Source organism: Malurus melanocephalus, unplaced genomic scaffold (assembly GCF_030028575.1).
Source record: "Malurus melanocephalus ecotype Western Australia unplaced genomic scaffold, MMel_1.1 scaffold_556, whole genome shotgun sequence".
Lineage (NCBI taxonomy): Eukaryota > Metazoa > Chordata > Aves > Passeriformes > Maluridae > Malurus > Malurus melanocephalus.
In genome coordinates this window covers 112,385-135,284 of record NW_026623788.1, presented here as the reverse complement: position 1 = coordinate 135,284, position 22,900 = coordinate 112,385, and positions in this window count along the sequence as shown.

Below are 22,900 nucleotides of genomic sequence, written 5' to 3'. Positions count from 1 at the left end.
AAGAGCTTAATGCTGCCTGTGATGCCTTTTGCACTTCTAGTGCCTCTTCTCCTGCATGTGGCATAGCAGCAACGCGTTTTGGTGTCTGCTATAATATGGGTAGTATTTGCAGTATATCTCATATATCAGCATATAAATGTGTCTCATTTTTATMAAATTGAGTTATGAGTGGGGAGTATCCTGCAAGGATAACACAAATTATCTTTAAATGAGTGGTGGAAGTGATCTTGTACCTGAGAAAGTGTGTCCATGGATTCTGTGAAGTGAGTTGCATGACAGATAGAGGTGAACTGGAATTCAYTGGGATGATATGGATAGGGTAATGGTGGTTGATGTCCCAAAACTCACAGGAGGACTGATGGTCCCAGGAAATCCAGAGGAGATTCTGCTGAGAWGCCAGTGGGAGACCTCCATGTTGGCACCTGGTTCAGCCTGGAGGCTGGATCACAGGTAGGCAAATCAACCAAGAGGAATGGAGACAAACTGGACAAATGTGACCTGCCTTGCTTCCTAGACCMCCAGGCAAAGAAACACCTTGTATGTCCCTGCTGATAATCCAGCACTGAGCTTGGGAGAGACACCTGGACCCATGGTCTATATGTAGATGGAAGTTWTAAACATGAAACAGAATCTTAAATAGGATTAAATGGAAACATCAAATTGCATAAAGTGCAATCTTTCTACTGAGAAATATAAATTGCATTGAGAAACGGGAAGGGGGAAAAGAGAAATGAAGCCTGCATGTTTTGGTTWGTTGGATTTTCTTTAAGTTGAAAAGCATATAGTTTTAAAAAATAGAGTAGAATAAAAAAATATTTTGCTTCTCCAGACTTTGGGAGTCTTGCCACTTTTGCTCATCAATTTTMTGTCTTGTTTTAAAATCCCAGCATTTTTTTTTTATAATTAAATTGTAAGTTCTTCAGGGCAGCAGCTATATTCAGATATGGAGCAGTAAACAGCCTGCAGCAATAAATACTTACCCTGATTGGCACCACTGAGCAATATAAGCGCTATGTAAATAATGAGAAAGTCTGAGAGGTGCTGAATCCTCGATAAACACTGTTCCTTTTCAGCAGTTTACATTACAGAGGAATTAATTCCAACAGCRCACAAAACCATGTCGGTGCATCAGCTAAAGGCAGCCAGGATACCGCTTGGAGGTATGGAAAGTCATGAAAAGCTGGGTRAGCCCCATGATGTCCTCTGGGAGGAAAGATGCTCTGGGGAAAAGCTGTTTTGAAACTTGGAGCCAAGCTTCTCATTCTTTGGAAAGGAAAAAAAATTGACAGAGTTGTCTTTTGTGACATTCAGGAAGGATGAAACATCTGTATGAGATAGGTCCAAACTCCCATCATAGGCAGGAAACCTGGAGAGCTATCCTGCTTACTGCTTCAGTTGTCCACATTTATTTATCCAGAGCCATCTGAGATACCCTGCAATAGGGCCTGACTTCCAGCTGCCACTTGGGAGGGAGAAAGGTCATGTTTAATATTTGGCAATTCTGTGTAAACGTCTTGGGTACCAGAGGCAAAGCTGGCACTGGACATCTAAGTTTAGCCAGCTAGTTGGTGTGCCAAGAGGTCTGCTTGGGGTGAAGTGGGCAGATCTCTGGACTCCACTGGCTGTAACAGAAGCCTGGACATCCAACCAACACATGSATATCTCCCAGATCTCCTAACCTGCAAGGGGAATATTATTGTCCTTTAAGATGTGTCCCAWGACAAGACTTCGAGTGGTGTCCTTTAAGATAATACATTAGAAAATTAATGATGCTAACATTGTGAAAGTTCTATAACCTCTTCTTAAAAATCGGCAGTCTTGAAGTGGAGCTGGAGTTGCATGTGAGAGTSCATGTGGGCTTCAGACCTGCTCTGAGCAAGCGTGGCAGCTCCACAGAGCCCACAGTGTGGACACCGAGCTGGCTCCGTCCACGGGCGTGTGGTGCTGCTGGGGCACCAGGAAGGCTGGGTAGAGGGAGCTCACATGGACAACCACCAGTCTGGCATCGTGCACTGGCTTGTGCACAACGCTGTACAGAGAACACATCTCACATGTTACTGAAATGTATTACACATCTTTCTTTTTTCCTTTGCCTTAATTCTACTTCTTTTTTCTTCAGAAATAATTTCCTTCTGAGGATGTGAACTTACTGCAGCAATAACTACTGTTTGCCTACATGTTTGCACAAGAGAAGCACAAGGAGCCCCTAGTGTCTGACAAGGATGCTGTGGCAAAACAAATTAAAAATAGAAACAGAAAGCCAGAGTGCAGAGAGGTTATTGCACCAAGGATGACACTGGCTCTCTGAGACAAGTCTGAGGTTTTCTGAGGTTTAACTCAATACCTCCACCAAAAAAAAAAAAATTCCATGCATGATATTATATATCAAAAACTCGTATTTGGCTACTGCCTGAAAGTTGTTGGTGTTTCTAGACATGGAGAAGGGGAAACAGTCCTTGACCATGAAGTACTACAGCATAAGGTGTAATCAGACAGGAAATGAGAAGGGTATTTAAGATCACAGGTATTTTGTCCAGTGTTGGAGCAGGACAGATGGACTCTCTCTGTATCCCCAGATGTTCTTAAAGAGAGAAGGAACTGCCTACAACTAAGAGTTTTTTTATCTGAAAGTCAGTACCAGTATGTTTTTTCACCTCATATAAACAAAGAAAAAGAAGGGTTTGTTCTGCTTCACTGGAGCAAAAAAAATAGCACAATAGACTTCCATTCAGGCACACAAATAGCAACTGTCCTGTGACTTCTCTATTTAAATGGGTATCCATGGTGAGATCTGCCTCGCTCTCAGTGGATGGCTGCGGAACGGTGCTGTGGTTCACGCTGCAGGCAGGGGGGRAAAGCATCTGAAAAATCCTCCTTGAATGAATAAATGAAGAAATGCAAGAAGGTATCAAGTCTCTGGTGCAGTACACTGCAAAACATGATGCTTGTGTTCTCCACCACTGCTTCACTGTCCCTTCACAGTGCTTTCCCAGGCCCATTCYAATTAAATGAAGCTTGTACTTGTAGGCACAGCCCTGACCAACAGATGGTACATAAATAGGTGTAAAAACTGCAGCATCACAAGGGGCTTCCTTGCCAGGCTGCATTTCTTGTTTGCTYTCCTCTTTCAGTGTTGGCAGCAGGGATTAGTAATCTGCTCTYTGATAGCCAAGCCTGGATCTGACCCCTCCAGGGTCTTGCCTGACTCAGAGCACACAAGGAYGACCTGGTGCTGTAGGAACCAGTGCAGATGACTTTTGTGCCAGTGGCTGCTAGCAGAAAAAGGAAAAGAACTTGGGGGCAAGATTGCTGGATTTCTTGAACCACTTCTTTTCTGGGGAGGATGGCAAACCTACCTAAAATTCAAGATACTACTGCTRTGGCATCAATGCTATTTATATCAAGGATCTGTGAAACAAAAGTGAAAAACAGCTAAAGAAGTCTGAGCTGATGAATGATGGCTTCCTGGTGCTGGAATAATTATTACAATTGATGACAAAAAAAATCAGGTAGCTTGCCAAATACAAGCTTTGAAAAACCTTATAACTCCAAAATAAGMCAAAATTGGGTTAAGGAGTTAAATACAAAGATATTACCCTTGGGCTGTTATTCTGCATTAAAATACTGAGGGTTCACACTTTTGAGGWCTTATCAGCTAGAGGGTGTCATGTATCATTTAAAAGTGTTATATTCTGCTAGTAAGTTGAATRTAAAAGTCCTCTTATGGATCATGACATTCACTGTAAAATTGTTAGCAATGCTAATGCTGATACAAATTGTATGATACTGATACACCAGTGTTAATGCATTGAACTTGAATTCCACCAAAACCAGTAGAAAAGCTGTTCCTGACTTTAAGTGAGACCCAGATCTGACCTATACATTTTTAAAAGGTCATGCATAAGTGCTAAAAATTGAAAGTATTAATAGAAATGGAATCTCTCACTGCTGTCATCAAGGCAAAGCCCCCAAAGCTTTTGTATATACCTTTTGCCATTCATTGTCATATTTTGCTTCCATGTGAAGCTTGGAAGCAGACTCATCAGTAAGCATTTAGTTTATTCAAACCAAGTCAAGAGTTAGGTGCTAATTCCAGCTGCTACCAATACAGCAGCCATTGGAATGTGAGAGCACGGTTCAAAAGAGCTAATTTTGAAAGCGTTTTTMTGTGAAATCCAGCCAGCTTTTGAAATCAGACTTTCACTGTCTTCCCTAAACCAACCAAATGTTACAAAATCTGGAAATGCAGCCAAGGAATCGTGCTGGTACAGAATGATCATCTCACATAGCATCTCCCTTGGCTGTCAGGGCATTCCAGGGTGGGTGTTTGTGGTGTGCCATGGTCCTCACTGTTTCTTAGGTCTGTGCTCAGCGTGGTCTGCATGAACCGGCTGCCCTTTTATTTGTGTAGCAAGTTCAGGAAAAGGCAGAACTCAGCAGTCCTCGCTACAAGGACTGGACAGGAGGAACAAAATCAGATGTTCTGTGAGGAAGAGGAGGGCAAGGTTTGGTTTGTCAGGCGGTGGAGGCAAAGCAAAGCAGGCAGGGGTAGGTGCTGGTGCAGTCCTGAGGGAGGGCRTGGGTGTGACAGCAGACCCAGCGTGAGCCCAGTCCCGCATGGGCCATGGTGAACCCAGGCCATGGTCGGGCTGGTTTTGATCTGTGCTAGGGCAGCACATGCCTGTGGAGTCAGGAGCAAGCTGCTGTGGTTTCCAAATGCTCATATATAGCATTCTGGCAGGCTGGAGCAGATGGCAGGTCTGACTGCCCTGGGCCCCATTTCTGGGCAGCAGCTGGAAACCCTTCAGGCCTCTTTGAAGAATGGTGTGGGTATGCCTGCTTAAGGAATGGCATCCCGGGATTTCCTGCTCCCTTCCATTTCTTTGTCTAGGTTTTGCAGAATGCTCAGCACCCTGGAACACATGCCCAGTGCTGGTGCAGTTCYATGTGCCCCAGGTTGTTCAGCAGGGGTAGTGTGGGTCTGGCTCCAAGCCAGAGGAGTTACTCTGCTCTCAGGTGGAGACGTGTGAGRGCAGACATAGCTGGACAGTTTGAAWGCCTTCCAGAAGACAAATCATCCGTGAGCACTGCTRAAGTGAACTCAGCAAGCACAAAAAGTAGGGCACGGCTGATTTTCCATCACCATGCACTCACAGTAGCACAGTAGATGTTTCAGAACAGCCTCGGTCACTGGCTGGGAGGATCCCCCAGCCAAGGTCGCCACCAAATGTATCCACCTTCCCAGTGTGACTGAGGGCTGAGGCAAACAACACAAGTTCTGTGGCACCTGATTCCTCCAGAGAAGCCAAAATGATTGCTCATTTCCCTTTGCGGGTTGAGAGGACCTGCATGAAGGAGGTGGAATTGGAAGCAGGGTTTGACCTCATGCATGTAGCTTACTCACAAGCCTGYAGTTTTTAAACTTTGCTCATTAACTTGAAGCAAAGCTCAGTGTGCAAGCACAGAGCTATCCTTAGGCAAATATTGTCTCCTCAAGTGATCCGTGTTAGGCTCTCCAGCTATTGCCAGAGAATCCATTTRATGGACTTACCATTTACACCTTTCACGGTGTGTAATGTGTGCCTTTGGAGACAGCTGAAGCTGTATTTGTCTGTCTCACCAGCCASGTGGCAAGTGAACCACATGCTTGGCTTTTGTACAGAGGTTCCTCACAGTCAAAAAGGGAAAGGAGGGAAAAGGCAAGAAGAACCTGTCAGAAAAATTGAAGAGGAAGCTGGAGTCCTGGTCCTGGTCAGTCCTTTTTTGGGTGACTTGAACCACACTTCACTGTGATGCCTGCAGAGTGTGGGGCTTTGGCAGTTTTGTGGAGGTTCACCAGTGAAACTGACTCTGACATCTCTGAAGGAGATGAAAAGCAGCTCAAATGGAAAAGGCTGCTAATGAAGTAATAGGAAAATAAAATGACGGGAAGAGGAAAGCACCTCTGAAAGCTGGCAAGTAGAAAATTAATTTCAACCTGAAACTGCCACTTTACCAGGATGAAATCAGAGAAGTTCTCTCAGGAAATAAGAAAAATGTTCAGAAATCCAGGTTTCAACAGTGATGTTCAATGTGAGCTGCAAATGCCTCAGGGATATGGCAGGCAGATCAGCAAACAACAAATTACAGAAGTGAAGTCAGGATGTAATAAAAGCCTCAGTACCCCTTTGAGATAACATTTGCTTTTACCTGGAGATGTTCCTGGGAGAGTTGTGGGAGCTTGAAAGAAAGCACTAGCTCCAAAATTGCAAACCTCAGAAGCAGGAAGAAAATAATTGCCTCCCAAAGAAACAGGTAGGTAAGAAGATGACTCCGCTGGGAGAGGTCATGTCAGYAACAACCATGTTTTTAGTCATCACTGAAATCCTGAAATCAGAAAGGCAGTCATGCAAGACAAAAAAGAATTGCTTTAAGGGCTGAAATATTTTTTTTTCCTCTTTATTAAAGGGGGGATCGAGCCATGAAGTACAGCTCTGGCTTGATCTCTAGATCCAAAATTCACAAAAGATTGGATTTTGGTTTTTGTGGGCTGGACAAATTCATCTGGAGCTCTCAGAGTTTTGTACTGTTTAGTTCTGTGGGGKTTTTTTGTGTCAGGTTTTGCTCCAGACTTAGACAGGTGTGTAAAATTCTCCACAAAGCAGAACCAAGAGCAGATTTGGGGCACATGTATTTTGTGCAGTCATGCAGCAGCTCTGCTCGTGCTCTGAAGAGCCAGGACATGGTTCCATTGTCACTGGACATTATTCCATTGTCACTATGCCTGTGCTCACCCTTTCTGTTGAACATGGTAGCCCCACACGGTGCTGCTGCTGTCACAGGTTCACACTCCCGTAATTATAGGAATACTAATCATGGTGAAGGCTAGCAAGCCTTTGGGGCTCTGGGCAGGCAGGGAAAGCTCTCTTTCCTCACCAAACCCTGCACTCATCAGCTAATCTCATCTTGCTGGGACACACAGTTTATTCCTGGGAGGCTTCACCACGGGAAGCCACACTACAGGGTGTCATGGGGACAGAAGGAACCGCTCACCATCTGTCCCCCTCCACTTCCTTGTGTGGGAACTTGAACCCATCAGTCATCCTGACCCAGGACCATTTTGGGCACCTCTGATTGCTTCTGTGTGTTAAGGAAAGGGAGGGATGCTGCTGGTAAGGAAGCAGGAAGGGTTGGAGGGAAGGAACCATGCCCTCACTGCGGCTCAGAGCACGGCCACACTCAGCACTGCTGGCTGGGACATGGGACTGGTATTGCAGGTGCTGCAGGTGCTATTAGTGCCTATTAGCTGTGGTGTTGTTTGGCACCGTGTCCTTGCAGAGCCATGGCCCTGCAGGATGTCACCTGTCCCTCCTGCAAAGCTCCTGATGCAGGCAGGTTGTGCTCCTGCCACATGGTGYGTGGGCAGCCCAGTGTGCAGCTGCCTGCTCCTCCACAGCCCAGCACACCACAGCATCCTTTTGGGATCACACTGGGATATTGCTCTCCTGAGGAGCTGTGRCCCAGGCCTCCCCCAGCGATGGAATGCTGGAAGCCCTTGAGTTGTGCTGGTTGCAAGAGGATGCTGAGGAATCCTTATGGCCGTTTCTGAACGTGGTGAGGTGAAAGCTGCCGTGGCCAATATACACTGAAAGTGTATGAGCAGTGCTGGTGGAGGAAAGGGTGGCATGAAGGGGRAAGCAGGTGAGGTTGTTGCTAGAAAGGTCAGGATATGTGGATGGAAAACACCAGAATTGAAGAGGAGCTGTCTGAAATACCCTCCTCATCAATTTCTTCATTTTGTAGAAGGACAACGAGCCTCTCCTCTAGGTGAATTGTAACTTTATTGGGTAAAGATTTCCTGTCTTTTTGATAAATTCAGCCAAAAATGTCAGTGAACAGCGGCAGCACAGTCTTGCATGTTCACAGATCCCTCRGTTTGTTCTTACCATGGCTGGTTTCAGACGCACAGGAAGGACCCTTTTTGGTGTTCTCTGTTACCAGAAGGTTTTGTCCAGGCATACCCAGGCTGTTTGTGTTCTCAGACAATAAGCTGCAATGTCCAGAGATTTCAGTCAAAGGTCAAGGTCCTGTTGTGCAAGGCAGGATATTTTCCCAGAAGTTAGTTCCTGCCCTGAAGAACTTCCAAAGACAAAAGAAGACTGCGGCCCAGCTGATGACAGAGGAGTAGAAGACAGTGGTGAGACACTTATAATTAGTCTAATGAGGACCAATCAGATGACAGCAGCTGCCTAACCATTGTCAGGTCATTTTATGGGCATTACAGCAACAGCATGKTTGTAAAGAGAAATGATAGGGGTATTAAGTAGTGACTACTTCCAGGACAGGCTTTTCCCACTCATGAATGCAGGTTTAGGAAATAAARTGTAGAAATCAGCAATTAATTGGGATATACCCAAAATGTGTGCTGCCTGTTCGTTGAGTGCTGCAATCTYCCATCTAATGCCCCCCTGGTGCCTTAGTAAGGCCCTGATTCCTGTGCACACATTCAGTATAATCATCCCCATTTATGCCTTCTTTACATGCAGTGTACAACAGTGAACCAAAGTCTGGTCTTTCTAAGTCTAGAAAATAAAGCACTGAATCAATTCTATTGCTAGAGGAGAATTCTAACCAATGTTTGGGGGGGATTCTATCCAAATTTCTCACAAGGGTTCCTGGAACATRTAACTACTCACCTCTGCTTTCCATTCACTGCCACTAAGCAGTGAGKAGATCCTGTGAGTAGTTTTCCACCTTGCAGTCTCTCCATGTTCATACATAATTTTCCAAGGGTGAGGTTTTTTCCAATAAGGAAGGAATGTTCATGCACAAATGGCAKTAGGTTGAAACGTGCGTTGAGCCAACCCGGAACTTGTGGTTTAATAATCCCTTAAGATATTAACCAGGAAGGGACATTTGCYTTTTGTATGTTGTATAAAACTTAAAAGAGACCGAGGGAGGGAGATGAATTCATTATTCATGCATTATTCAGCACTCATTATTCTTTCCCCTTTGCTACAGGCTGTGCAGGTGTCTGAACTCACTCCAGTCAATGGAATTTCAGTCACTACAGGCAGTGGACCTCAAAGCAAAACATTCAAATGTTGGCTGACCAACGCTGGCATCTGGTCTGGGGAGAGCATTATCCCCCCTCCCCAGCAGGCTGGTGGATATACGTGTTCAGTGACACAGCTGCCTGTGAGCTGAACTGAAACTGTGCATTAGATGTTGTGTATTGTCAGCAGGTCAGAGAAACAATGTGCTTATGGAAGTTTTAYCTCCACTGCTGCTGAGCTCACTGTAGCGAGGTTAAGAAGAAACAAACTCACAGGCCATAAAAAGCTGAAAATTATKTTGTGTGTAAGTGAAAGGTCCTTTGGCTGTGTTTGGGATGAAAGGCACAGACCTGCTAWAGCTAATTCTTGGAAGGAACGGTAACTTGTGAATTTTTCATGTGCCTATTTCCAGGATTAGTGCATCAATTTATTCTGTATGTGATATGAAGAGGTTAGAGAAATGCAGCATAAAGGCATGCAAAAAGGCACTGTCTGTATCCAGATATATTAATAGTTACCTATTAATAGATCATGTTACATGTAAATATGCTTGATGCTATTATTATTTAGCTAAAATACAAGCAATAAATACTGTTCTCTAAAGCACAGGAAATGCATTCATAACTAGTCTATGTTTTAATAGGTTTSTTGTGTCCTTAATAGACAAAAAGTTAGATAATCTACATACCTGACAGAGTTAAAGCAACCAAGGCAAAGGAAAGTGGGAAAAACTCAGCATTGCTTCCTTGGAGTCACAAGAATACTTTCCTGAAATCACAATGCCTTTTCTAATATTCAGTTTCATTTATATGCCTAATTCCTTTTTATCTCATAAGTGCAATCTAATACCAAATCTGACTGAAATGAGGAAAACCTATTCAACACAGTGGCTAAGCAGTTAAAAATGTCATTCAACAATTTGCCAGGTCACTGTCACAAATATGTTGCTAGGTGACTGCTGATGTTATCAGGCACTAAAATACATGCATTTTCCAGATGTATTCATTAAATAATTTTCTGTTGACTGATTCTGTGGTACAATGAAATTGAATGTCTTATTAAGGATCTAAATATATTAAAATATGTAAGGTAATCAGATTTATATTGAAAACTATTTGTTGTGTAAGTGGAGGAAAGGGACCCAAATTTGGAAAATTTGACTGAGGGTTTCTAGAGATTCAGCTCCCTAGAAACTGCAATTTTACACTATCCTCTTGGGTTCTGGAACTTCTGTGCATACCTAATGCTCGCATTCTGCATCTAATTATTCTACAGCTGATCCCTGTTAATTGGCATTTCTATCAGCTGGTTATATGACTCATTAACCCTTTGGAAAGCAGTCTTTCAAAAGTTAATAACCGTAGAGTTTGAAACTTTGGGCTGACGTAATACCCAGCCATAAAGGCACRTGAACTTCAGGCAGTTTCAGATGCCGTTCTGGGAGCTGATTGTATCAGGCACACAGAGCTCACCCCACAGGTCAAGCCCCCARAAGCTGGGCTGTTTGTCCAGGTTCCTGATCCTGGCAGTGGCAATGTCACCCGTGTCACTGGTGGGACTGGGAGAGCTGTTCAGCTCAGCTGAGGTGGATCTCTCAACCCAAATGAGCCAGAAGAGCTCCCAGACTGCAGGCAGTGTGCACAGTGACATAGGAAATGGCTMTGGCACACATTTAGATACTCAGCTCAGGTGTAAAAACCTGTGTTAAAGGCCTCTAATCTGCAAGCTGAGTCCACACTCCAGATYATGGGGGCAATAATTGCATGCAGCTATCTTTTACAGTGGAGTCARATCTACAGATTCGTTCTGGCCTCAATATCTGTGAGTGTGCATTGAGCAGATATTGAGGCAGGGTTCAAAGAACGTGCCACTGGTTGCATTTTTCCTAGAGCTTTGAACTGTAGCATGTGTGTGTGCTCCCTGGTTCAATGTTCATCTGGAATGATCGAGAGATTACTCAGAGTGGTTTGGCAGGGACTTGCAAGATCACACATTGCAGCTCAGAGCAGCCTGCATCAAAGGTATTTACATGTGCRTGGATTTAAGTGTAAACTGTCCATAGAGAATGATGTGCTAATGTTAAATCCAAAATTATCTCCTCTGGCTCAGGGAGTTCCCAGGCCACCAGTGATGGCAGACTGAGAGTTTATTCTGAAAAAAAAAAAAAAAATACTGCTATTTATTATTTTTTCTGCATTCAGCAATTTTTTTCCTAGGCATCCACTTTTGACCACAWATCAGAGGTGAAATATTGCACCAGATGGATCTTGACCTGGTGTCCTTGGCCGTTTTTATGCCCTTAGGCCCCTGCAGCACTGACTCTTTGTGACAGTCTGTGTGATTTCCAGCAGTGTGGGGAGTTCATGTCATTGGTCTCCAGGGGGTAGTAATAGGTACGGCAGGAAAATATCACAGAATAAATCCTTAATCTTTCTGGCAAAGCTGAAGGGAGGGCAGCAGTTTGTGAGGTTTATGGTTACTGTAGGTGCAGTTTTGGAGCACAGCTTAAATAGTACTATGTGTTATGCCTCAGCTAAGTGTCTTTTACCACATCAAAAACAGAGTTTAGACAACATATAATGTTCTCTGTCCTAAAAGAGTTAGCAACACTTTGGTCTGTGTRCTGGAGGTTGTTCTGCCATGCCTTTGCTCCAGGGAGAAGTGGTGTTGGAGGAGATTCATTGTTCTTCCTCTCAGCTTCACTGGCATCAGCTGATGAAAGAGGGGACAGTGGCCACCAATTGTGTCTGGGGATGCTCAGAGTGGACKGTGTGACCTCTCAAGGTCCCTCCCAATCAGCGTTTCTAGAGTCCGCAGAAGACCCACACCCCCTGAATAGGTGATTCTGCTATTCCAGAGCATCTCAAATGGTTTCACATGTTTATGGGATGGCAGCTACATCATGCCCCGCAATCAGCACAGCTGAAGGAGAGTGGTGYAGCTGAGCTGGCTGTTTGACAGCTTACCAGCCAAGCAGGTGGATATAACCCACACCCTCTGGGATAACCTGGCATGTCTGACCTGCCCTTCAGATGTCCCTTCTGAAGGACCTGCATCTGTAATAGATTCTATGTAGTTTTGACTGGGGTGTTTTTGTCCCTCTATTCTGCTTTTGTGAGATCCCACCYGGAGTGTTGTGAGCAGTTCTGGTGTCCCCRGCATCAGAAGGACATGGGACTGTTGGGGTAATCCAGAGGAGGGTTATGAAGTTGATAAGAGGACTGGAGCACCTCCCYTGAGAGGACAGGCTGACAAAAGTGGGGCTGCTCATCCTGGRKARGAGAAGGTTGTGTGGAGACCTCAGAGCAACCTTCCCRTACCTGAAGGGGACCTTCTGAGAAGCTGGAGAGGGACAATTGATCAGGAACTGTAGTGATAGGACAAGGAGTAATGAGTACAAACTGAAAGAGGGGAAATTAAGGTAAATATTGAGTGTGGTTAGACAATGGAATGGCTTGCCTGGGGAGGTTGTGGATGCCCCAACCCCAGWGTTCAAGGGCAGGTTGGATAAAGCMTTGAGCAACCAGGTCTRGTGGGAGGTGTCCCTGCCCATGGCAGGGGGCCTGGCACCAGATGATCTTCAAGGTCCATTCCAAACCCTTAGCATTCTGTGATTCCATCAGTATCTCATGTGTCCAGAGATATCTCCCATGACAGGACACCCTTGTGTTTTAGGGGACTGATTCAAGTCCTGGATGTCCCTGGGGTGARCAGAAGCAATTTTGCTTCTTCATCTGCAGCACAGCAGGTGTCAGGATACCCTCAGTGGCCTGYTCACCTTAAATAATTGCTCTCTGCAAGGCTGTGCTAGGTAGCTTTAGCTTGCAGAATCCCAGCACCATGGCAAAAAAAACACCCAAGCGCTCCAGCGCACAAATGATGATCTGGGATAAAGCCCTGCTGTCAGATTGCATTTGTTCAACAGCTGCAGTTGCCTAACCAGGGCCAYAGGTCAGGCTCATGGCACAGCAGCTCATTTACATGTTGTTTGGGGTTTGCCTCACTCTTTGTGCTGTCACTCAAACTGGAGCTGGGCGTAGGTACCAGCTTTATGGGGAAAAGCCACCCTTTAGCAGTTCCCACGGTGGCACTGCACGGGATGACCCAGCCTGGATCCCATTCCCACTGGTGTTTTAGCACAGACATCACAGAGACCTGCAGTACTGAAAATATCTGTCACAAGGCCAGCACAGGAGTATGAGCCCCTGGGACAGTAAGGTGGTCTGTTAAAGTTAAAATTACTGAAATCAGTTGTTACTCCAGAGCAATTGCTGTCCCTTCCTTGTGGTATTTCCCAGAAGCTTCAGTGCCTTTGCTTTTCTCAGTAGAGGCTGTGGAACACCTAAAATAAAATATATTCCCATTGACATTTCTTTTAATGCAATGTCAGAAGTTCCCAGCAAGGTGCTTGAACTGTAGAAATTTAAGTCAATATTACTTAAATTTAAACTTAATCCTCTGGTTTGAATCAGTGCAATCGATTGCCCTGATCTTGGAGTGAAAGTTCCAAAGAGAGCTTCCCACAACACGAAAGGGAAGGACAGAGATGTGCTGCACACCCTGAGGCTGGAGGGAGGATCATAGGTAGAGCCAGCCTGTTTCCCTGGAAATCAAAGCACCTGAAACTTGGCTGTGCTATCAGAACCCTGCAGCCACTGCCAAGGTCCTCTCTGCACATTTAAATTTACACCAACTCTGTGTTGTGACAAAGTGCCAAGCACTGATGGGAACCTTCTGTCTCTAGTAAGAATTTTGGACACATAATAACAACAAAGGATTAATATAGCTTTGCTTGAAAGCAGAATTTAAATGAGGTTATTTAGGAAAAAGCAATCTTACTTCTTTGAGATATTATTTCATTATATGAATAAAAATGAATTAACATTTATCTGGAAAACTTTTTTTTTAATTTCATGACTGCTTTTTAGCATTTCCAGATTGAATAATATTTTCTAAAATATGTTTATTCTGGAATATGTTTAAATATGTTTATTCTGGAGCTTTTGCAGGTCTGGGTGGTAGAATCAATCAAGAAACTGACTGTGTATGTTTAACAACAAGAACAAGGAAAAAACCAACAGTAATAGTGGTAGTAATAATAATAGTAATAAACCCAACTTTTCTTAATTCTGAATAAACTGCAAATGTGGAAAAACTCAGTTTTGCATTTTGTATTTTTTTTATGACACATRCACGAGTTTCTGGTGCATAACTTGATATCGTCTTACAAACTASTTCAATACACTGAGATTTACAGAAATCTGTCTCATTTATCCCTGGTTTGAGAGTCAGTTTGATTACAGCATATAAGCATTATCAGAGGAACCAAATACTGTAAACTAAGAGCTGTTTAATCAAACAGAGATGAGAATAACACAAAAGAAAAATTAAGACTTAAAGCTTTATTAACAATGAATACAATTTTAACAACATGTGCAGATGAGATTTGAACAGATCATCCAATGAAAATGGTGTCTTCTTTATTGGTTTTTGTCTTCAAATATTCACTTCAGTGTCAAGGTGATAGTGACCTCTTCTGCAATTTTCTTGTCTCTGGACCACGCTGTGAGACTGAGGGACACCTRAGGGAACCTGCCCTGGGAGAAAAGACCAGAACATTAAATGTTGCTCTTCCCATACRCAATTCCCTAATCACCACTGAGCAATTATCCCTTTCCATTTACTCTAAAAGGAAAACAAGTGATAATGTAGATTAACTTAAATGGCTAATGATYGTTCAGAGATGTAGAGTCGACAAGACCTTCCCTAAATTAAGCAGACTGGATCCCACTGTGATATAAACACTCTTCTTCATGACCAAGGCTTCAGTATTTCTCCCTTCAGTTCAGCTTTGCTCAGTTTTCCGAATGGGCTGCACACAACAGCACCTCTGGATTGGCAGCACGGTACATTTAAAATAAACTTTGTTATTGGTGGATAGTAGTAACWGTCACAGAATTTTAGAAAGTTACATTTTCCTACAGCCCACTGGAGAGGTATTAAATCATTAAAATAATGCGTAGTGTGTTTGTTTATTTATTTATAAAGGACATATTAATTGCAGTTTAATGGACCAGGAATCTTTGCTGYTTCAAAACAAAAGGGCATAACTGTTGAATACACTTTCTAAAGCTGTTCCACTGGCATCTGCTGTTCACACTGTTAATACTTCAATATTTTGAAAAGCAAGTTTAATTAASTCTCCAGTGTTTATGTACTTAGCACACATACAGGGGCACCACAATTCTCTCATTTTGGATGAGGCCATATCTGGATAAACAGAGACATTTCAGAGAAATGTATTTACTGGTTTATCTTCAGCTCAAAGCACCAAATAACAAGGAGCTAATATTTTGATTTTTCACACGAAGCACTGCAGTATGGTCCCACTCATTCCAAGATTGGTGCTGAGAGGAATAAGCCAGCTCTTGCAGGATGTACCTCCCTTGCTGTGTGTAGCTCATGGTGCTCCCCAGAAGCCTGCACATTCTTGCTTTTCTTAGAATGGATGTTGAGTTATCTTTAATAGAGTGCACTCCTACTGAGATCCCTTTTAATGCAATGGTGGAAGTTTCCAGGAAGACATTTAAGCTGTAGAAATCTGTGGGAGTAGCAGCGCTTGAGGACTAAACCTTTCTACTGTGCCACTAACAAAGTGCTTCACTTTCTGCACAGCTTGTGCTGTTGCTGAGGGCCATTTCGTACAACAGCAATCATCRAAAATAAACAGTCAATCTTATTCCTAAACCTGTCTTACTGGCCTTATTCCTATCGACTTTGGTCATAACGCAGTAAACTTTTGTCATTTCCACCGTGCAGGAGCCATGCTCCCCGGTGTTCCCATCACCTCTGTGCATCCAGTGAATTTGATTTTCCTGCAGGCTTCCCTTATCCACATTTTGCTGTCCCTGGGCCTGATGCAGCCCCAGTGGCACAAGGCTGGGTTTGGGAGCGTGCCTGKTCCCTGTGAAAGGCTGAAAGCAGGACAACAAGGTGGGGTTTGGGTCTGAGGGATGCTGATGGGTTCATTTGGAGCACGGATCAATGAGAAGTAAGCTGTGGTGATGTGAAGGCTACCTAGGGTTTCCAAGGTGCACAGTGGGTAGAGAATGTAGGACTGGAGGCATTCCACTGTCGTACTGATGTTCTGCTAGAGACATTATAAGCTTGGAGCACAGCATGAAGTAATTGGTATTTGTTTTGCTTTTTTTTTTTTATTTACTTCATTTGACCTGTCTACACATGTCTAAGCCTCAAATTCCAAACCACGACTTAATCCCTTCTCCTCTGGAGSCCTTGGAGGTAGAAAGCAAAGTTGTGGTAAATCGTATCATTAGACTTTAATAGCCAATATACAGCWAGTAACATTTTTTCCTCCCAAGGGAGTTATTTAATGTTTAATGAAAATACCAATTTGCATAATTCACTTGCAGTGTAAAGGTCACCAACAGTCTGTCAACTAGGATAACAGGGTAATTGCTTAAGATAACTATCTTCCATCCACAAAAGAATGTTAATTTGTTGAAAAGGACTGCTCAAAATGATTGTATTTTAATTATTATATCCTCTTTATTCTATTTTTGAGRATGTCAGAACTTCTGCAGCAGAGCTCTCAAAGCTGCTATCACTTTCTCAAAGGCAGTGGGTTTGAGACCAGGCAGACCAGGCTTTTCTGTTAGCTGGTAGATACATGGCAACACTCTCCCTAAATTTGAGGAGTCTGAGGGTATCTGAGTGATGACCAGTGTACTAGAAAGTATCTGGGTCAAAGACCCAGCGATCCCACACTGTGTCCTGTCTGTGCTGGGATCAGGAGCACCCCGCTCCAGGCAGGGTCGTACTCCATCACCAAAACCTCYTGGGTCACAAATAAAATATTATCCTATTGAGGGCCCTGTGATATTGATTGTTTTAAGGTTGTGGTCTAASAGAAAATAGAGAGTGGTGCTTGGCACAACCAGGCCAAGCGTTGGAACCTGCTGAGCCTTTGCACGTCCCAGCCCTTGGCACCATGGCATTCACACAGGAGAAGCAGATGATGGAAGCATCTGTTGGGACGGTGTGTGGAGCCCAGTGCTGATCCTGACAGCTGCACACCATGGGCTGCTTTGGGCCAGGGGCCACCACCACSCCCAGAATGCTGGCCAGGAATACCCAAAACTGGCACCCAGCTGCCAGCTGTGCTGGAGCACCCTGCGTTCMCAAATGAGCAGGTGTCAGAGCTGGCCAGTAACAGGGACTTCCTAAATTGTGAGTCTGTGCAATGTAGCCCCACATATCCATGAGTTTTGGTGACTTTGGAGCAAACGGTGTCACTTTGTATGTCAGAGTACATCATCCTGCTCCCCAGGGAGATTCCTGCCAGGGCCATCAGCAGGGCTTGGGAGGATGACTCAGTCCAATGGACTCATTTCCCCATTCATGTAAAGCCAGGAGGATTTCTCTTTTATCCCATTGGGGCACTGTAAGGGTKTCTTTATACAGGGAAGTGACCCTGAGTGAGTGACACGCTGTTTGCAGAGGGACAAACCTACTTTTGCAACTCAGCACAATGGACCAAAACCACACTGTGTTTCATTTAATGACTACTCCTGCACGAAGCTTTCTAATAATAAGCACTAACATATTTTAAACCTGAGCAAGCTAAACATTTAATTTACTATTCACTGGACACCAGTTCATTAAAACCTCTGCAGCATTGGAGAAGGTGAAGAGGGCAATATGATTACRATAGCATGATTAGGGCAGGGCAGAGGTTTCCCTGAGCTGAGAGTTGAGRGAATCTTGTTCTTTCTTGCAAAGACAGCAGTGCTGGTTCTCCTTGGCCAGGATGGAGCTCAAGGCACCAGGTTTTTCTGCCTCTTGGGTTCTCTGCAATGTGATGCTTTGGGGACAAGCCTTGCAGTGCACAGGATGACCCAGGATCACCTACACATCCCCAGAGCAGTGTTTTTTAGGGATGTGATATTGATAACTCCTCAGCCTGCCTCTGCTGTGATTCAGAAGGCATCTGATTGCATTTACACAAATAATCAGACACATATRCATATATTAGTGTGAGCTGCCACTGTGAAATAGAGCAGATGCACCAACTTTATTAACAAAATCCTGGCAGAGTTGAATAGACAGGGTCTGCCAGCTTGTGCCACAGCAGCCACAGTGAGGGCCTGCAGGTGTTAGGGCTGATGTCCTGCTCTGGGCTCAATCTGATCCCATCCCCAGCAAGATGTCCACTGCCCAGGGCTGGGCTGTCCCCACTCCCCTCCCAGTTCTGCTTCCTCACAGGGATCTGAGGCACCACACACAGCCGAGGGCTGAATGTGCAATTTCTGCAAAATCTGTCTTCTGCTTGCATTTAATCACAGAACTTCTTTTTCCACCTCCTCACAAATCAAGACCCAGGAAAACAGTGTAAGATTCCATGCTGAATTKAGGCAGATTTCTGGTCAGAGGCTCCTCTGCTCTGCAAGCCTCCACCATCCACAGTGAGCCAGGGTATGACCATCGCAGGTGCAGTTTCCATCTGCTTCCCAGCTGCTGGAGGCCATCTCATTGCAGTCTGGGGCTGGTCTCTTCAGTTTTGAATTCAGGTTCTGTGTGATTTCCTAATGCAGAACCCTCATTAAAGAGAACTGGAGCACAATAAAAAGAGGCTTTAGGGGACCGGTCTGTCTTGTCAGTCAAGAGGGTCCTTATAGGATWATTTTCTTGTTACACAAAGGCACATAAACAGGCGCTAGTGGCTTTTTGGTATCCTTCCTAACAATGGCCAATACCAGACATACAAAAGAGATTTTTCCAGTAACAGACATATGGAAAATCTTTCCAACACCAGCATTTCCACACACTATCCCAGCTTTAAGCTGTCTGAAGTTTAGGCCTCCTTAAACCACAAGTGGCATATTTGTCTTAAAAAAAAACTAATGTAACACAGCATCTAAAAATAATCCCATGGAGTCATACATTCTCTTGCTTCTCAGCATTTGAATCACTGCAGCTGACTCCACAGTGTCATAAAACACAGTTTGAGGAAGAAAAATATCAAAAATTTTCCTAGAGCAAAATACTTAAAAATAAACCCAGTCTCTCACTCTGTAAAGCACATACCTAAGTCATGGTGTTTCAGAAAGGGCTGAAGGCTCTGGATGAGGAAGTTCTGGCCACTCCTTGGYGCCCAGAGGCCACCCATGGCCAGAGCTGTGGGCACACCACCAGCTTGCAAGCAACTCAGCCTGCATCAAGCTCTTACTCACCCACAGTTGTTTTCCCACATGAGCTCAAAACATGAAAACAATTAAACAGCTAAAACTCTGATTATTCTCCCAAGCTGAGATCTGTGGTGCAAGTTGCACGTGTGCTAAGAGAGGAGCAGTGCATGAGCACAGGGCTCAGAGCAAACACCAGAAGTGCTGCTGGGGGACCGGGGCTATCCCTGCTGTAATGATGCTCCCTCAGCCAAGAACAYTTACTCTAGCTGGCAACGAGCATCAGGCAGGGAAATTGTCTTCATTAGTATTATGCATTTTTTCCCTCCTCAACCAACAGTTTAAAGGAGGCACAGAGGAATGGCTGGGCCCCAAACACTGTGTTAACTGAATCTGCAAATATTCATATTCTGTTCATATTCTGCTGCTCAGGTGGTTTCTGGCAGCCCCTAAAATGGCATTACTCAGCCCCAAAATGCTCATATTATTAAAAACAWGAGTATCCTGCTCTTACATACTACAATTTCATGTTCATTTTATTTGGGAGTGTATGAAGGAAAAGAGGTTAAGCCAAGCCCTGGATATAGGCACGCAATTTTTCTCTGACTACARAAAGGAAAAGGTTGAGACACCTTCATTGAGGTGGCTTTGATTCATCCCCCAGCGCYAGCTCTGAGCTGGCTGTGCGTGATCATCACTGTGTGACAAACACTCCTGCACGCCCGGAGCACAAGGACTGAGGCACCCTGCTTTGGGCAGCTGGAARCGCTGCCCTCAGAGAATGCAGCCTCTAAAACAAACCCCTCAGCGCCTGCTAAAACAAAACCTGTCTGCGAGGTGCTCGTGGGGCSAAGGAGGCAGGAGTCAGATAGCATCTCCCCCTGCTCCACCCCCTTCACACTAATTATGTGACCTGAAAGCTCATGCTTTAATTAGCCGGGAAATCAATTACACTGGCTCCTCCTGGTGGCTGATCCCACCAAGCTCATCCCCGGCTGTGGATTTTAGGGAGGAGCACTCGTGTTCCCCATGGACGAGTGGCCATGTGGTGTTTGTGCTCCTCGAGCGAGCCCYGCCAGCCCCGCCGGATCTGTCACCAGCACTCGTGGCCACCACAGTGCCCGTGTCCTCGATAGGGTTCTGCTGCCCGTGGGCTGGTGGTGACAGGGTCCCTCAGCCCTGCAGGAGGATCCTGGTGGGCTGTGGGTGGTGGGRCCCCGGTGATCCCGCTGCTTCGGGGCCATTCCTGGTGTGCGCTGCTGGGAACCCGCCCTGCTCATTCAGCTCCCGACGGAAAAGCGGAACAGCACAGCTGAAAGGCTGATGCGGGGGGTAACACACACAGCCCAACAATAAAGGAAAGCAGTTGGAGTAGGAATAGAGCCAGTTTGTTTCCCTAAGCCTACCCAGCGTTCATTTTTTGAACGGCACAATTCCCCTCTGCACACAGGAACCAGCGTTCCCCACCTGGGGAGGCTCCCTCAGGAGAGGGGCGTGGGCAGGTCCGGGGACACTGTGCACTTTCATGGTAAAATTTGAATAAATATTCTGCACAGGAACAAGCCCAGTGACTGAGTGTGCTGGCAGGCTAGCCTGGAGACCTGGTTGTGTTTGAAGGACTGTGGTTATAATTACTGTCACCATTACTTGCATCAAGAATTACAACCACGTGAGTTTGGAGCCTCATCACTTTTRGTCAGTGCTTTAAAGCTGCCTCTCTCTTATGCACGCCCAGTGGTTTTCTTGACCTATTTTTGGACAGTGAGAAAATATTTTTTTTTTTATACAGACTTCCCACTCAACCACGATAATACAGTAAACAGGAGGCTGGGAGGAACAGGAGGAACATGCCTCACTCTGCACTCTGGCCCAGTCTACACAAGTCAACAGGGAGCAGCCCTGGATGTAATACTGACTACTGTTACAAAAATCCATCATGCTGAAAATGCTGGTGCCACAAAATACGGAAAGGAGATGAGGATTACCTCAGGCTGTGCATTGTCAGATATTCTGGATGGAGGAAATTCACACCAGCCAGAATGTTTTACAGGTGTGAGATTCAAGATCTCTACCCGTTCCCTCTTCATCCCTCTCTTTCCTGACAGCTGAAGTGTTCAGTAATCGAATTATATCAAAGGAATATCTAGTTCTTARGCAGAAATAATATAAAAGCCCAGTGGTGCATCTGTATTTGTTCTAGGAGTAGGGTAAGTTATTTGGTTTATAGTTAAACAAGAGGATCTCTGCTCCCCATTTCATCTGTGTATTAATCTGCAGCTCCAACACAAGTGCTATAGATGCAGACATTATATATAAGCTCACATTTGGGTTTCAGACTCAACCCTCTTGTGTTAAACCCCAATAAACATCCATCTGTGGGCACCTTTGAGCCCCAAGACTGTACCATCTTCATGGACAGATAGAGCTGAGGAGCACAGTGACATGAGAGAAGCAGGAAGCCAGAGGACATCAGAGTTTTCAGCAAGTAAAAAAAAAACCAAACAACAACAACAACAACAAAGCCCAGACAAGTCTCCCCTCTTCCAGCAAGAACAAGAAAAAGGTCCAGGTGAAGCAGAAAAATATAGAAAAATGTATAGATGAGGTCACATATCTTCTCCTGAGGAACAACGKTTTTTTCCTCAGTTTGGAAATCAGGTGAGGGATGAAACGTATACCCAAAGTAAAATGTACTCCAATATAAAAGAATGAAGGTTTGAAATAATTTGGATATATATTTTAATGGGGTAAATGTGATTTAAACATGGAAATATGAAGAGTCAGTGGGCTGCCCGTGGGAGTCGGTGCATTTGTAAAACATAGCATCCCCTGGGTGTACAGGAATGAACACCTGTTCAGGTGCAGTATCTCTGTGAGGAACATGAGYGTGGGCAGCCTGGGTCGGACCAAAGCTCTGTCTGGCCTTGTACTCTGCCTCTTTTACTGTTTTATCTGTTTGTTTTATAGCAGATCTCCAGAAGAGCTTGTGAGAACAAGATCATGCATAGCTTTGCCTTCCTGAATTGAAYACWCTGCAGCCCAGCCTCCAGTAATGTSCAGCTCAGGGACTCCCTGAGCCAGTGATGGTGTCTTTACATTCAGCAGTCGCTCATGGACACCTGGCTGAGTCTGTTCTCCCAGAGAATGAATCCACAGGCTGCAGCTGTGCCAGCTCTCTAAGCAATGCCCCACCAGTGCTGCTGTCCTAGATAAGTGGCATGTGCTGTATTTTCACTTTATCTAGGCTATAAAGTCAGTGGGAAATTTGTATAAAATGCAGCACAGGAAAATATGAGAGGACTATTTCTATAGGTGTAAAGACTTTGAAGGTGACAGTACTACATTTCTTTAAGACTGACTTTGTGTTTGTTCCTGCAGTGCCCATTATGGGGAGATCATATAATATGTTTGGAATAGCTCTGTGCTGTAAAAGATCACTTTTTCTCCAAAATATATCTGTGTGTAGTTCCCTACTTCTCCATATTTAAAGGAAATGGTTCTTTTTCAAATAATTGTTATGTGGAGTCAGAGGCAAATATTGATAGATAGTGACAGAGTTTAATTTATTTCTTTGTGGAAGATTGATTTTTCTTGGGTTTCGACAGCACTGGCTGCCTTCCCAGAAGCATTTCTGAATTTATCACTGCTGGGTGCCAAACT